The 14398-nt window shown below is 34.8% G+C and overlaps 2 protein-coding genes across 4 annotated transcripts in view; both read left to right on the plus strand.

Annotated features, from left to right (window-relative positions):
* The window catches only part of LOC142358564 (uncharacterized), a 319087-nt gene that overhangs the window by 178321 nt on the left and 126368 nt on the right, over nt 1-14398 (plus strand). The gene's annotated exons all lie outside the window — the stretch shown is intronic.
* Nucleotides 11449-14398, plus strand: part of LOC142335214 (uncharacterized) — a 56224-nt gene continuing 53274 nt past the window's right edge. For both annotated transcript variants that reach the window (XM_075383606.1, XM_075383607.1), the window contains exon 1: nt 11449-11547. The gene's annotated coding sequence lies outside the window, so the exon portion shown is untranslated. The remainder of the gene's footprint in view (nt 11548-14398) is intronic.

A 14398-nucleotide genomic window follows, 5' to 3' on the forward strand; every position in this document is an offset into this window, starting at 1 on the left:
ACAGTTAATGATATTTACGAAATTGGGAAGCTCCTTTATATAGTTCCAAGACCATTTTTCTTCCAAGTATCTGTATATAATGTTTTTAAGTGATCGAATATTTCTTTCCGCAAACGCAGATTTGGTTTCGTTTTCGGTTGTATACAAATGAATCTTTTTGTTTTCACAGAATGTTTTGAACTCGCCCTTGAATTCGGTGTCTTTGTCTGTCCACACTTTCTCTGGTTGTTTCGTCTTTATCATTTGTTTCAAGGCTTCAACGCAATCCTTCAAATACATCGTTCTGAGAGGTTGAACACGTAAATAGCGTGAGAAAACGTCAACTGCAATCAATAGGTATTTGACTCCATTGTTGTGCTTGGCTTTTTTGTCCATATAGGCTACATCCATGGACCAGATTTCGTTTATTCTGTAAGCAACTACCTTCAATCGTGGAAAACTTTTCCGGAATTGACGATATTTAGTACATGAGTTCTTCGATTGAAGGAATTTTTCAATTTTTTTGTGGGAAAAGCCACTTTCCTCTTTTATGTTAGCAACAATTTCAAATGCTGCTTTTTCGTTTCGTGTAAACTTTATTTAGTTTTTTGATTTCCGCTGAATGGAGTTTTCCAGTCTGTTGGCGTTTTAATTTCTTCTTCTGCGTCTGCGAAGCCTTCCTCATCAAAGCTAGCAGTCTCTGTTTTTTCTGCTCTCTCGATAGCAGGTTTCTGTTCACTGGCTGCTCCATCTGGAAACTGACGTAGTTTTTGCTCTTTCGGAACTTTTATGAACTTATTTGCGTATGTATTACAAGTGAGATGTGGTGCAAAGTTCAAATAATTCAATACTTGATAATCGTCAGGCAAAAGTTTTGATGATGTTTGTTGTAATGCGTAGAGGAAAGTTGATGCTGGAATGTCGGTGTTCCTTCCATTAATCAGGATTTTACCTTCAAAGTCCAGTGAAATGTTGAGTGATCCGTTGATTTTCTTCAAAATTGTTTTTGCATTTCCAAATTTGTCTTTATCGAGAAAATCTATATCATCGATCACACTCTGACTGATTTCATCAAACTCTTTTCGTTTAGTGTCGTCTGGGATACTTTGTTGCGTTTCTTCTTCATCGGAAACCATGACGTCATCTGTTTGTTGGTCTGTGTTCTGCTGTTTGACCGCTTCCGGTGGCTCTTGTTTTGAAGTTCTCTGTAGAAGCGATAGTTGTTTCCACTTGTTTTTTGTTAGTGGATTGTTTAATATTTGCGAAACATGGGGTTTTCCAGTTGTAAACATGTTGCGAGGAATGAGCACAAATTCCTCAGTTGGCATTTTTCTGTAGATAATCTAGACAAGGTCTGGCAATTAGTTGAATCAGAGAACACCCTCTCGTTGTCTGGAATAATTTACTTCTTTCCAGCGCACTGAAATATTTTTCAGATAGTTGTCATAGTTGAGGTTCGAATTGTTGCAGTTCTTTCTTGTTGATTGGGACAACACCAGAGAACACGTTCATTACACAATCGCTTAGGAACCAAATGAATTCAATATCTTGGGCTAGAAAAATTCTCTTGCTTTTCGATTTGGTGTTGCTGTTAACGCACCGGCGCTTCAGCATAAGCAAATGTCTCTTTTTCATTCGTAATTGGTGTAATAACAGCTTCCTCCGAAGAAATATAGAATACTGATGGTTCGGGACCAATGAGTTGAGAAGAAAATCGTAAGCCTCGACTTGTTTTAGGATCCAGGTCAATGATTAAATGTCCATAGGGTTGAGCTGTTGCTAATTTGTATGCGTCCTTGAGTAATTGAAGACAGTTTAACTGTTTTCCGAGGTATACTATTTGCTGAAAATCACGCAATGATTTGAATAAAACTCTATGAGTTGTGTTTAGATCAATTGTCCGCGACCATTTACTCTGTTGGAATAAGTTGTGTTTGATGTAGATCACATGAAGTTTTCTGTGTCTTCCTGACGTTGATATTTTCACAAACTCTTTGTCGTTAAAGATTTCCTCGCATGAGTCATCATAAACGAGCAGACAGTCCAAAATTTTTTTCGTTATATCCAATCCGGAAAACTTGATGAACTCATTGTGCGGTATTTTTGTTGTATAGCTGTAAATGTGTCCTGGAACTCTTTGTAGAAGCAATAAATTTTGAGAAATGCTGGGTAGAAGGACCTACCTTGCAACATGTTGAATATGAGGTCAGTTTTCCCAGAACCACTTGGGCCTACAACCGCCATGGAGATCCTATCGTTTGTGAGAATGACTTTATTCATAATTTAGGATGGGGTAAAATATAACCAACAAGACTCGAAAGCAGTGCAGTCCAAATTGATTTCTCTTCGCAACTCTCCGATATCAAGAATAGCATGGCAAAACAGAGATTAATCGTGAGCACTATAATACTCACTTGAACGAAAAATATGATCTCTGATCGAGGGACTACGGTATTGGAACAGCAACGCCATGGAGGTCTCTCTCGGTTTCCATAATCAAAAACCAAGTTTGTAATACCCCCATCAATTTCGTCTCTCGTAACTCGGGTACTCATTGAAACAGTTTTATCGATTTTACTTAACTTCTGTTTACTGGAACTGTAATTTGAAAAAAGATCTTGCTAGACAATTTTTCCAAACTCATGTTCTGATTTTGTCTTCATATATTGTCCCATCGCGCCAGGGCTTTTCCGAAGAATTTTAGTGGTCAAATGTAAAGATTTAGAGGGGGTCCTTTCTTTACAGTGCGTGACCCCCCTAGTACTACTGCTAGTCATTTACTTATACTACTCTGGATTGTGCATTTGGTTTAAACGATCTCTGACATAAGAAAGGATCCGACAATGTTAACCGACTGGTTAACTGTGGAAGACGAGGTTCAATTGTTCTAAAAAAGAGCAGCTGAGAACAGGCTACTGTAGTCCTAATGCTGATCCACTGCGATTGCGCAGGAACCAAAATTATTATTCTAGAAGCCGCGCGAGTGAGCACTAAAGGGATATCCAGCCGTCGATGGTTGCTGAGCTACCAGTTACTGAGCTTGCCACTTTAGCAACTTTAGCTGCCCTATTATAATGAAAAGACGACTCGCGCGACACTGTGCAAAGCACAGAATCCTCTAACATACATTTCAAGTTTGTCAAAAACGTTGTATTTTGAGTTGAAAAGATCTTTTCACTGTCAATTTGTCGAAGCTCAAATTGAAGCATTTTTCCGTAGAACGACTTGAGTACTTTTTAGTTTTGTAAAAATGGATATCTCTGAATCCTCGTGTTAATATGAATTTACCAGATGAAAAAAACAATTGCGCTGTCAATTATTCTGCATTGAATAACTAACTTTCACAGTAGTTTATTGTTATCACAGTAGTAAACACTTATACTACTATAATAGGGCAGCTAAAGTTGCTAAAGTGGCAAGCTCAGTAACTGGTAGCTCAGCAAACATCGACGGCTGGATGTCCCCTTAGTGCTCACTCGCGCGGCTTCTAGAATAATAATTTTGGTTCCTGCGGAATCGCAGCGGATCAGCATTAGGCCTACAGTAGCCTGTTCTCAGCTGCCCTTTTTTAGAACAATTGAACCTCGTCTTCCACAGTTAACCAGTCGGTTAACATTGTCGGATCCTTTCTTATGTCAGAGATCTTTTAAACCAAATGCACAATCCAGTCAGACTGAAATTCCTAACTTAGTAAATTATAAATAGTAAAAATATTATCAATTTCAAATAGGTATCTATTGCCTGCTAGGTGTCTTAGGATACATTTTCTTCTAATTGAGCACAGGTGACCAATTAACTGCAGTAGCAGCTTAAATTCTTTTTTCTCCTATACCATATATGATGGGAAATAAGTTTTGCAGCGGTCATGTAGATGCAATGCGATTACCGAAAGTCACTGATTTATATATTTGGAGTGTGAGCTTTCACTTTCCACACGCATTTAGTAAAGTTCTTTTTATGATCTTGTGATAGAAAAACGTTTTTATTGAGCATTATTGCAATCTAAAGGATTTGGGGTGCTAGTTTTTTTTTCAGATCTTCACTCTTTTCGACTCAATAAGAAGTCAAATAATAGTAGAGATTTTGTCACACTGGAGTCGTAATGGGAGATAAAAAAGGATTATTTTTCAAACGTAAACGTTTTCAATCTGTTTTTAAAGTAGAGTGAGAAATTTGTTCGAGTGCTTTTTGAAATGTGAGTGGTGTCTGAACAAAATTTTGGTTTTTGACTTCTGTTTTCCCGGTTTTAGTTCTTCAATTTTCGCAAATGATTTTAAAGGTCAAAGAGCTGTTCTAATAGTTCTTATCTGCTTTTTTTAATCCCTCAGTGGGCGGCTAGTGGTTTTTATGACTTCGGAGTTTTTTTTATTTAAAAGAGCAGTGCATTTCTTGTTTCACCGTATTTTTTGTTTGCTCGCTGGTCGCTTTAATGACAAGCAGTCTTGGGTTTCTATTGATACACAATTGAACCTATTGAATGTTTGCAGTTAATAGGTAACGATTTTTATGAATTTGACACTTTGTTGTTGTATAATATTAGTGATTTTTTTCAATTTTGAAGGTTTTTGTTGTTCCTTTTGTTGTCTCATTGCTTATCCTCAATTAAGAAGATTTCCTTTGGTTTCCGAACGAAGCTTAAATGAATCTGTTTAATGTTCTCATTTGATAGATAATTTGGCTTTGCGTTTTCTGTGCAAAGAATTAATGAGTTTTTAAATTATAACTCCATTTGTTGCTCTTTCTGTCGTCTTGGCATATAGTGTCACCAATAATAGGTTAAATTGGGTTTTTTTTGGAGAGGCAGAATTGAACTTACTCAACGTATTTGGCTGATTATTAATTGTTTTCACCACTATGACGCTCTGTTTTACTAAAATATTTTCTGTAGTTTTGCCATGATTTTTTGTCTTTTCATTTAATTTGATAAATAGCGAATTGCGTAGGCTTTCTGTTCCGGCTAAATTTGTTCAATTTCATATTTTTTGGGCATCTAATAGTTTCCCTGACACCAAAACGTCGTTTGTTTTCGAACAGTTGAAGGGAATTTACTTCACTATTTCCGTTCTTTGGTGTTTTTGCCACTGACCCCCTGTGTATTTAATCAAGGATTTTTATGTGCTTTTAACGTTAATAACCATACTTTGTTCAGTGTATAGTCAAGATTTCAGTATATAACCACATGTTCTTCCACGTCAAAAATATTCGAAAGAAAACCTTTTTAAATTGTTTTTTTTTCTGCTTTGATGTTGTTACTTTTGGTTGATCATGTAGTCTGTAGACACCCAGAGTCTAGTTCTTGTGAAATTATTAATATTCAGGTTATTAGATTTTATATTTCGCTGGACTGTAATTCAGGACTTGTCCTATGTTCTTTGTTTCTCATTGAAAAAGGGTTTACTCATTTCACTAGTTCAAATAAACGCAGAAGACAGCATTTTCTTCCGAATTTGATTTGCAAAGCTAACTAATATGGTTGTATATTGTTTCATTTGTATACAGGAGAAGGTTTGTTTTGTATTTAATGCGCCCATTTTTTCATTCTCTCAAATTGTGTGTAATTATTTCTAAGAACACCGTTAAAAAACCTTGGTGATGTACGCCAAGCATATTTTGGTGGAAAAATTGAACCTTTAGTTTTAACGAGAGCAGAGATCACCACTCTCTTTGTTCATAGAATCACTCGTTGGCTAAACTTTAGCAGATAAGTTTGTATATAAATGGGGCTGACGTCACTATGTATAGTAGCTGGTGTACTACTCTATAACGACGGTTATATGTTATATTAACTCGAATGTTGACGCTGTTTTCTCCACGTCATGTCAAACAACTGTTTCAAGTTACAATATGGCTTGATTGAGGATAAATATTGCTTACATTATTTTTGATCAGTTACCTGTCGATATGGAAATCAATACAGGAACAATTTTTCACCAATTTTTTCATTATATTTTGGTCATTGCCTATCCATTTCAAGTCACTGCAAACCTTGTGAGAAATTCAATTCTGAAATACCGCAAAAGCAGTCGTTTTTCTTGTAAACATGACGAAGAAAACAGTTTAGAACTTGACCTAGTTCAGTGTAGCCGTAAACCAAGTCTTGAAGATTTGCCACAGCACCTTTTACAACATATATGCCAGCTTCTGATACGATCAGGCGAGTTCAACTCACTTTTGGCTTTGCGGGCAACATCTGATTCCTTTTACAACCGCATAAATTCCTGGCCATTACTGTTATCATGGAAAACATACGGATTGTCGCCTTCATATCAAGAAGAACAAGCGGGTTCCTGTCGGCATAGTCTAGAGTTTCTTAGCATGGTTGCAAAAACTAACTGGAAATTTGAAAGTGCGCTCTTTACATCTACATTTGGTGTCGGCAATAGAGATCTGCTAACCGCAATACAGAAATTTCCGAGCCTTTTTCAAAAAATGGAAAATTTGGAATTCAAGTTATCTGGTACTGCAGAAATTTTTAGTTATTGCGAACTTGTCTGCAGCCTGATGAATCCTAAAAATGCTAGGATAAGTATCAAAGTTTTAACTGGCTTCGGTTTGGATCCCAAATTTTCGTATTATAAGAACCTCGCACACCTTGATATAACAGTCAGTAACTTAAACTTTCTAGATGTTCAGAAAGTTCTTCGCGCATCGGAATTTTTGGAAAAATTAACTCTTCGAACTCGAACCCCTCAAAACGGAATGAAACTTCAGTTTTTATGTCACATGAAACGGCTGAAGGAGCTTGAAATAGATGGATTCAGTATTGAAGATTTCGAGAAGCCCTTAAATGCCGTCGTGTTTCCGAAAGTGAAGACTTTGAGATTGAACATGGGCTGTGGTTCCAACTCAAGCCATCTGACGACATTGACATCGAGTTTCCCTTCGCTCGAGTTTTTCAGCTATTTCGGCATCACAATCAACAGCAATGTTGTAGTCCCAAATACTAAGCTAAAATGTACAACCGTTGAAACTGATCTTTATTTGCTCCCTAGAATAGTTTCTGCCTTCTATGATTTGAAAACTCTATTCTTACGATGTTCTAATATTTATCAGTTAGCGGAATATATTAGTTATTTTGAAAGCATGCAGTTGCAAATGTTGTCATTCAGTTTTGTAGAGTTTACTTGCTCAGAGAAAGAATACGTGCAACTATTGTCTATTATCACTGCCCTCTTACAAACTCTGAGAACCGTGGAGGTGTTGACATTTACAGACTCGACCGATCCTCTCCAATGCGTGCAAATGAATTTGACAAATCTCGACAATAGTTTGTCGGGAATGGTCCGGTCTCACCCCTCTTTGATATTATTCCGAGCTGGATCAACCTTAATAATTCCTAGTACGACTAGGCTGGAAATAAAGTTAACTAGAAGAGTCTACAAACTGGAAAAACTCACGGGCTACTGTATACTCTCCGGGCAAAAGTCTCCATCTTTTAGAGACCTCGAACAAAATGAAATTTATGGCATAATTTGTTAACTCTTTCCCGTCTATCTTTTACGGACACTTCTTTGTCGCAAATCTCACAAATATAATATTTTTCGAGAATATATTTGTCGAATTGCGATGGCTTAGATAGTTAATTTTTGCAGCGATTGTTTCTATGTAAGCCAAAACAATCGCTGCGAAAATTAACTTATTGATCAAAATCTGGTGTTGAGGTGACAAACGTAGTAAGCAGCCTGATTTAGCCGCAAAACTTTTATTTATCGGGATGTGTGAAATTAGCTCAGAAATTGACGTTTTGCTATATTCTGTTGTTCCCGACTTCTAGAGGTCGATAATAATAATTTCTGCATAAGCCAACAATTAGTATCAGAGTGTCCAGTTTAGGTAAATCTGTTCGTAACTAAGTATTTGTTGGTAACTTTTAAAATGTATCTTTGCTCCCGAGAAACAAAATGTATATTTTTAATGATATTTATGCCTAAGTTTTTGTTTTCTTGACCCAGGCGCCATAATAGTGTGTTGTATCTAAACTCGGTTTATTCGACAACATTTTCCGTCCCGACCGGGGGAGGAACTATGTGCTCAACTGTTTTTTTTGCGCAGTCAATTTTGACCGATTGATATATTCTTTGTAGAGAGTGATATCATTAGAAAGCCCGGCCAGCGTAGAATATATAATTTAAAAAATTTTCTTAATTACCGTTTTTTCGGAGTTATCGATATTGAAAGTTTTGTGAGCATGTGACTGATTTCCGTTATTTTTGTTCAAATTTTCCGTAATTTTTGTCCCAGTTTTTGTCAGTTTTGCTAAAATGATAGTATACTTGGATTTATCTTTAACGATTGAGGATTATCACTGAATTGTTTGATCTGACATATTTGAACAATATGTTGGCTAATTTTTTCAAAAAGAAGTCCTTTTTTCATCAAACTGGCACTAAATTTGCTTCTTGGGCTCCCTTTGTTTTAACTTGCCGTTAACACGGACCCAGAAACTGCACAATTTTTGTAAACTCCAAAGAGGGCTAGTTTAACTTCTGCTTCTTATGGGAGTGTTCTGGAGGAAATGTTTTACGGATCTTTTGCTAATTCAACTCGATAATTACCCAAAATGCATATTTTGATATACTCACTTTTTATCGTAGTGTTTTTATGTGTTTCCAATGGACTCTTACGTACTTTTAATGGCACTTAGCAATATCAAGGCTAGTTTTGGTCTCATCGTGAATTTTTTCAATCGAAAATCGTTCGGATTGTTTTGGGGCAATTATTTTGTTTTAAAATTTTTTTCCCAATTTTTTTTACTTTGTTTTTAGTTGTTGCTTTTACGGCATCGACAGCTTTTCTTCGTAAATTTTAAGTGAAATTTTGTGTTTTGCCTGCATTTAATGCCTGTAGTCTCATGTTTCAGCCTCGTTAATCAAATATCTAATTCGTTTCCTTAAGTTGTATGCGTGAAACTTTTTATTGCTTTCAGTTGATACGTAATGAACCCTTTCGATTTTATATATATATATATATATATAAAATCGAAAGGGTTCATTACGTATCAACTGAAAGCAATAAAAAGTTTCACGCATACAACTTAAGGAAACGAATTAGATCTTTGATTAGCGAGGCTGAAACATGAGACTACAGGCATTAAATGCAGACAAAACACAAGATATATATATATATATATATATATATATATATATATATATATATATATATATATATATATATCTGTTATAAGGAATTATGTGTCTTCATTTAAACTTCCCTTCTTTATTTTATTACTGTCAATATATAGCTTGGTTCTTTCTAGTATTTTTGAAACTACTCTCCACTTTTTATTATTTTTAAGACTTTTTGATGTTCGCCGAAATTAGGTTCTTTTTTGTCAAGTTATTACTTAATCTTTTAAACGACAGGTCCTGTTGGCAGCAAAGCAATTTTTGTAGAACTTTTATAATGTTTAGCGAGGATCTCATTGTTTCACTCGGCACTGTTTTTTCGTTTCGATTAAATAGGATTCTGTTTTTTACCTTTATTTATTGTTCTTTTCGTCGTCATTTAGTGGATAATATGGATAATGACAGGTCTCTTTGTCTTCCTATGGAGTTGTAGATTAAGTTTTGAAATGTTTTCGAATGATGTCTACTGCCTCTTATGACAGGACCCACCGATTTTCGGGTGCACCAAGCGTTAATCTGTATTGTTTTCATGTTTCGTTTGAGAGTTTTATGGCCTGCAGGCTCTGTTTTAATAAAAATCTGGTGTCTTGCATGCAGTTCGATTTTTGTTCTGTTTGCTGTTTTTCACCTAGTCTCTTTATATGGCTTATTAATGATCAAATAAGTCCCATTTGAAGCTTTTTGAACTTAATCTCACCAATGACAATCTCAATGGGCTTCATGGTTGTTATGACGGAAAATATATGGTTTCATAAAAATAATGGGTTTTTGAGTTTTGCCTTTTTCAAACTCATTTCGGTCAACCTATTGCTTAATCTCGGTATAGACAGATTTCTGAACTTGTAGCTTAATCTCAGTAAAGACAGTTCACATCCTCTTTTAAGACAATTTAAATTTATGGATAGTGGTTTTATTTCTGGTTCAAGTTCTGATTAAATGTCTGCCATTTGTTGATACTTACGCATTTTGAAGTTCTTTTTTGTCCTCTTGGCACATTGTCATATTATTGGAAGGTACCGTTAAAAGAAGGCGTTATTGGACATTTTTGTTGTTTTTACTTAATAGTTTATGGTTTTAATCGCTTCAGCTCCATTTGTTTGTTAAATATAATTGACTTTTCTTTTTTTGCTTGTATTTGTCATATGACCTTTTCTCGACAAGGAAGTCTCGATGGCTTGCTATGAAGTTATAAATAAACCTATTTAATGATTTCAATTGATAGCTAATGGGTTTAATGACTTTGAAATTAATTGTTTTCAAAAATAGGACTGGTTCTCATCAAGTCCTTTATTTTTGTAGTGAAATTCATGTTAAAATTTTTTAGTTAGTTTTTATTGGATTCTCGTTTGACTTTGTTGTTTAGTGTTTTCGAAAAGACAGCGAGGTTTGATTGTAATTGATGTTGCTTGTTGTTATTGTTGTTTGTCTTTTCTCGTATCCTCTTTAAAGGCAGGTCGCATCGGTCCTCGAATGCGGCATTATTTTATTCATTTAGTGATTTGAGTTTAAAATTTTTTTGCTGATACTCCAGTAATTTTCGACCAGTATGTAATGATTTTTATCTCTGCATCATTTGGTTGATAATTAAGTTAAAAATGAATGAAAGTGGACGGAACATTTTGTGCAAACATTATTACCGAGCCTCCTTGGTGGTATTAAGAGTGCCCTAAGCAAGCGCATGTAGTTAGAAAATGGAACGGTACAGGATGCGAACCCGCATATCTTTCCTGCAAGCGCCATAATACGCTCTTTACATAATGAGCAGCAAGCAGAAAAAATTGAAGTATTGTGGACATGTAATTCAATTCTTTATCTTTCAATGTCCAGGATAGATTGGCTCAGAGGTCTCGTAGGTCTAGCGATCAGTTCTCTCCTTGGATGGATTTCAAGCTTTAAACAAGTTGCTTTCTGGTATCCTTTTACCTCAACCGGTTGGCTTTCTGACATCTAAAATTAAGGCTGTGTCCTTTTTTCGCTTCTCTGTTGCCTTCCTTGAGCTCTTCGTCGTTCTTTATTTCGCCGAAATATTTTTGGTCATTTTATTGGCGGTGACGATTGTCCTCCCCTAGTCCAAAGTCCTTTATTTGGACATTTGTCTTGGATACCATTACAGCGCCAATATTATATAAATTTATTAATAGTACAGCTAATACTTACCCACAAAAATGATGAGTCTAAAGCTTGATTTTTGATTAATTACTTATGATTATGATCCAATTCAGAAACCGATTGTCTCGAGAGCCATAATTTGCTATTTGTCTACTTAAATTGGCAAAGCTGTGTCTATTATGCAATTGTTTGTCAATTAAGCTTTCTAGGATTTAAATACAGTTTATACATTAACCACTATCGTGGAATTTTCCAGCTGCTCGTTAAACAGATTTGCAGTTGTTCTATTCTTAATTTTATCAAGCATTTGAAGCAAAATTTATCAATTTTCATGGTTAGTGATAGGGTATAAATCCCATTTTAGCTCCTATGTTTGCGTATTTTAGATGCCTCGATGGTCTGAATCCGTATGTTTGTTTTTCTAACTATGATCTTTTGAGGCTTATAATTTCATTAAAATTCTTAACCACTTTTATAATTTGGTCTTAGAGAAAATTTCAAAAAGGAGTTACTTGAATCACTCCTCGACCAAAACTCGTTGAAGAAAATATAGGTATCAGATATTTTCTTCAACGAGTTTTGGACGAGGAGTGATTCAAGTAACTCCTTTTTGAAATTTTCTCAAGGATTGAACGTAGAGTGGCATCTTAGTAGAACTTTTTCTCATTTTCGTCTTTCTCTACATCAGCCGAGAGATCTTCATCAGTTGAAATGACAATCCAATTTGAAGTTGTCAACGGTCTTTGGTTCCATTTGTTGTTTGGGTTCCGCTGTTTTTGCTTACTTTCCTGAATCCAGTTTCAGCATTTTTTTAGTGCTAAGTTTTGTTGAAAGTCTTTTAGGTTTGGATTAGGCTAAGCCAACAAGCATATTTGACCTTTCGTTTCTTGAGGAAGTCGCTGTTGGTTTACTTGGATGCAATGGGAGTTTTGTTGTAACTTGCGCTAGTTTTTCGTTTTCAAGAAACCGGTTTGTTGCTTTTTCATTGAGACTTGTGTTTTTCTCAGACTTATTCAGACTTATCTTTTGAGTTTTTCTATTACTTTGTTTTTTTACCCGTAAGTAATTCTGCCAGCCTTATATAGGTTTAGTATGTTCTCAGAGGTTTTTCAATAGTAGTTCTAATAGGTTTTTTATTAGTAGTTTTTAAATTTTAGCGTTCATTCTTGTGCTTTTGCTCTGTCCCTTTTAATTTATCCTATTGAAAACTTTTTTTATGGTTTGTCTTGGAGGTCTCCTTCAGATGCAGATAGTTTCTTTATTTAGGGCCGTTGGTATATTGGCCGATGAGCTGGTCACTTCTGTTTCTGACTAGTTCAGTTGCTCTCAGTTCAGAGGTTTTTCAATAGTAGTTCTAATAGGTTTTTTATTAGTAGTTTTTAAATTTTAGCGTTCATTCTTGTGCTTTTGCTCTGTCCCTTTTAATTTATCCTATTGAAAACTTTTTTTATGGTTTGTCTTGGAGGTCTCCTTCAGATGCAGATAGTTTCTTTATTTAGGGCCGTTGGTATATTGGCCGATGAGCTGGTCACTTCTGTTTCTGACTAGTTCAGTTGCTCTCAGTTCTCGGTTTCTTTATGCAATTGCATCGTTTTCTGAATGGAAGGCCGGAAAATGGAACCATTTTAGTGCTTATGCTGAGGACCTCTTGTACTAACGAAGAGAGAAATGCAATTTGACTTCGTCTGTTTGTGAATGTTTTGCTCAAAAATTAAAAAAAAAACTCGAATTTCTTGTCCTGTAAACAGTTCTTTTCTTTAATAATGCAATTAATTTGGAGAATTTTTGACGAATTTTGTAAACATATAAAACCGTGCGCTTCATTTAGTGTTTTTGTTTTCAGAAAAAGCTTCTTGATTTTTTCTTAGTTTTTTATTTACATGAAAATGAAGCTTTTATTTGTAGAACAATCATTTACTTCAAAAATGGCTTTTATTAGTTGAACAAATTAATCAGTTTATTTCAAAATTCTGCCTTTTGCTTTTGTAAAAAGTTGAGTCAAATAAATCAGAAAACGTTTTCTTTTTTGAATTTGGAGAAAATTTGTTTTCAAAAATAATCGAGAAATTCATTTTCAACGAGATGATTAGCGATCTATTCAATCAAATGACCGTTAAATCAAAGATCTTGAATTCTTGAGAATCTCTTGGTCGGTAAATCGTAAATCAGCCGACCTTTCAGTTTTTCGGATACTTGAGAAAGCGTCGGGCAATTGTCTTTACAGAAAATTGTCGACTTTTTGATATCGGAAATATATGCGAGGCCGGATTTTTTACTTCTAGTTTTCATATTCTACAGAGTAAAGCAACACATCAGTTTATAGCCCATTCAGTTAACTTTTGATTTTCAATAAAGAAACACATTTTATTGCAGGTTGAAAATGGGAGCTGTTTAAAATATTAAACGGAAAAAAAATTTAAAACTATGGAGGAAATTTGAGCTCGGTAGGGCGGGTTTCAAATTATACAAAATAATGATTTGTTATCCAAATTTTGTAAAATTGTATTTCTAAAGATATTGGATAATATAGTTTTGCGTACAAACAAAACACAATATTCCAAGGAAAACTCCCTTAAATTTCCAGCATTTTTCTATTTCAATATCTTTCCGCTATGACCAAACCAGAAAATTAAAATAAAACACAGGAATCGAAAAATTTTGACCAGATGCAGAAGTTTTCTTTAAACCTAAATAAATCTGTTTTCTTTGAACTCATAGATAGACTTCTAATACAATGTATTATTATGTAGTTTATTCTGGTGTTATTGCGTGAAATTTTATTCAAAAGCATTTTTTGATGTCCTTGAAAACAAAAATCCTATAAAAAATTTCAAGAGATTGAGAAGGAAACAAAAATATGAATCAACTCTTTTTATATTTTTGCTGCTGTATCTGGCCTGTTGAATCCGATATCTTTTTTGAAAGAAAGAGTCTCTGTTTTTCATGTTCTTCGGTTAAATACAAATGTATAGGTACATTATCACGTTTTTGAGTAACATAAGAAAAAGATCAATGTCATTGTAAAAAACAAATTTGATTTAGCAGCTTTTGGGACTTTATGCTATACCTATTATCCACGTCTCTAGTTCTTTCTCATTTTTGACTGAATATTGGATCTGCAAGATAAAAACAACACATCACTTAATTTTTCTAGAAAAAGAAAATACTTCTAAATTGTATATATT

The sequence above is a fragment of the Convolutriloba macropyga genome, chromosome 2, assembly GCF_964194025.1.
Source record: "Convolutriloba macropyga chromosome 2, txConMacr16.3, whole genome shotgun sequence".
In the NCBI taxonomy this organism is placed as follows: Eukaryota; Metazoa; Xenacoelomorpha; order Acoela; family Convolutidae; genus Convolutriloba; species Convolutriloba macropyga.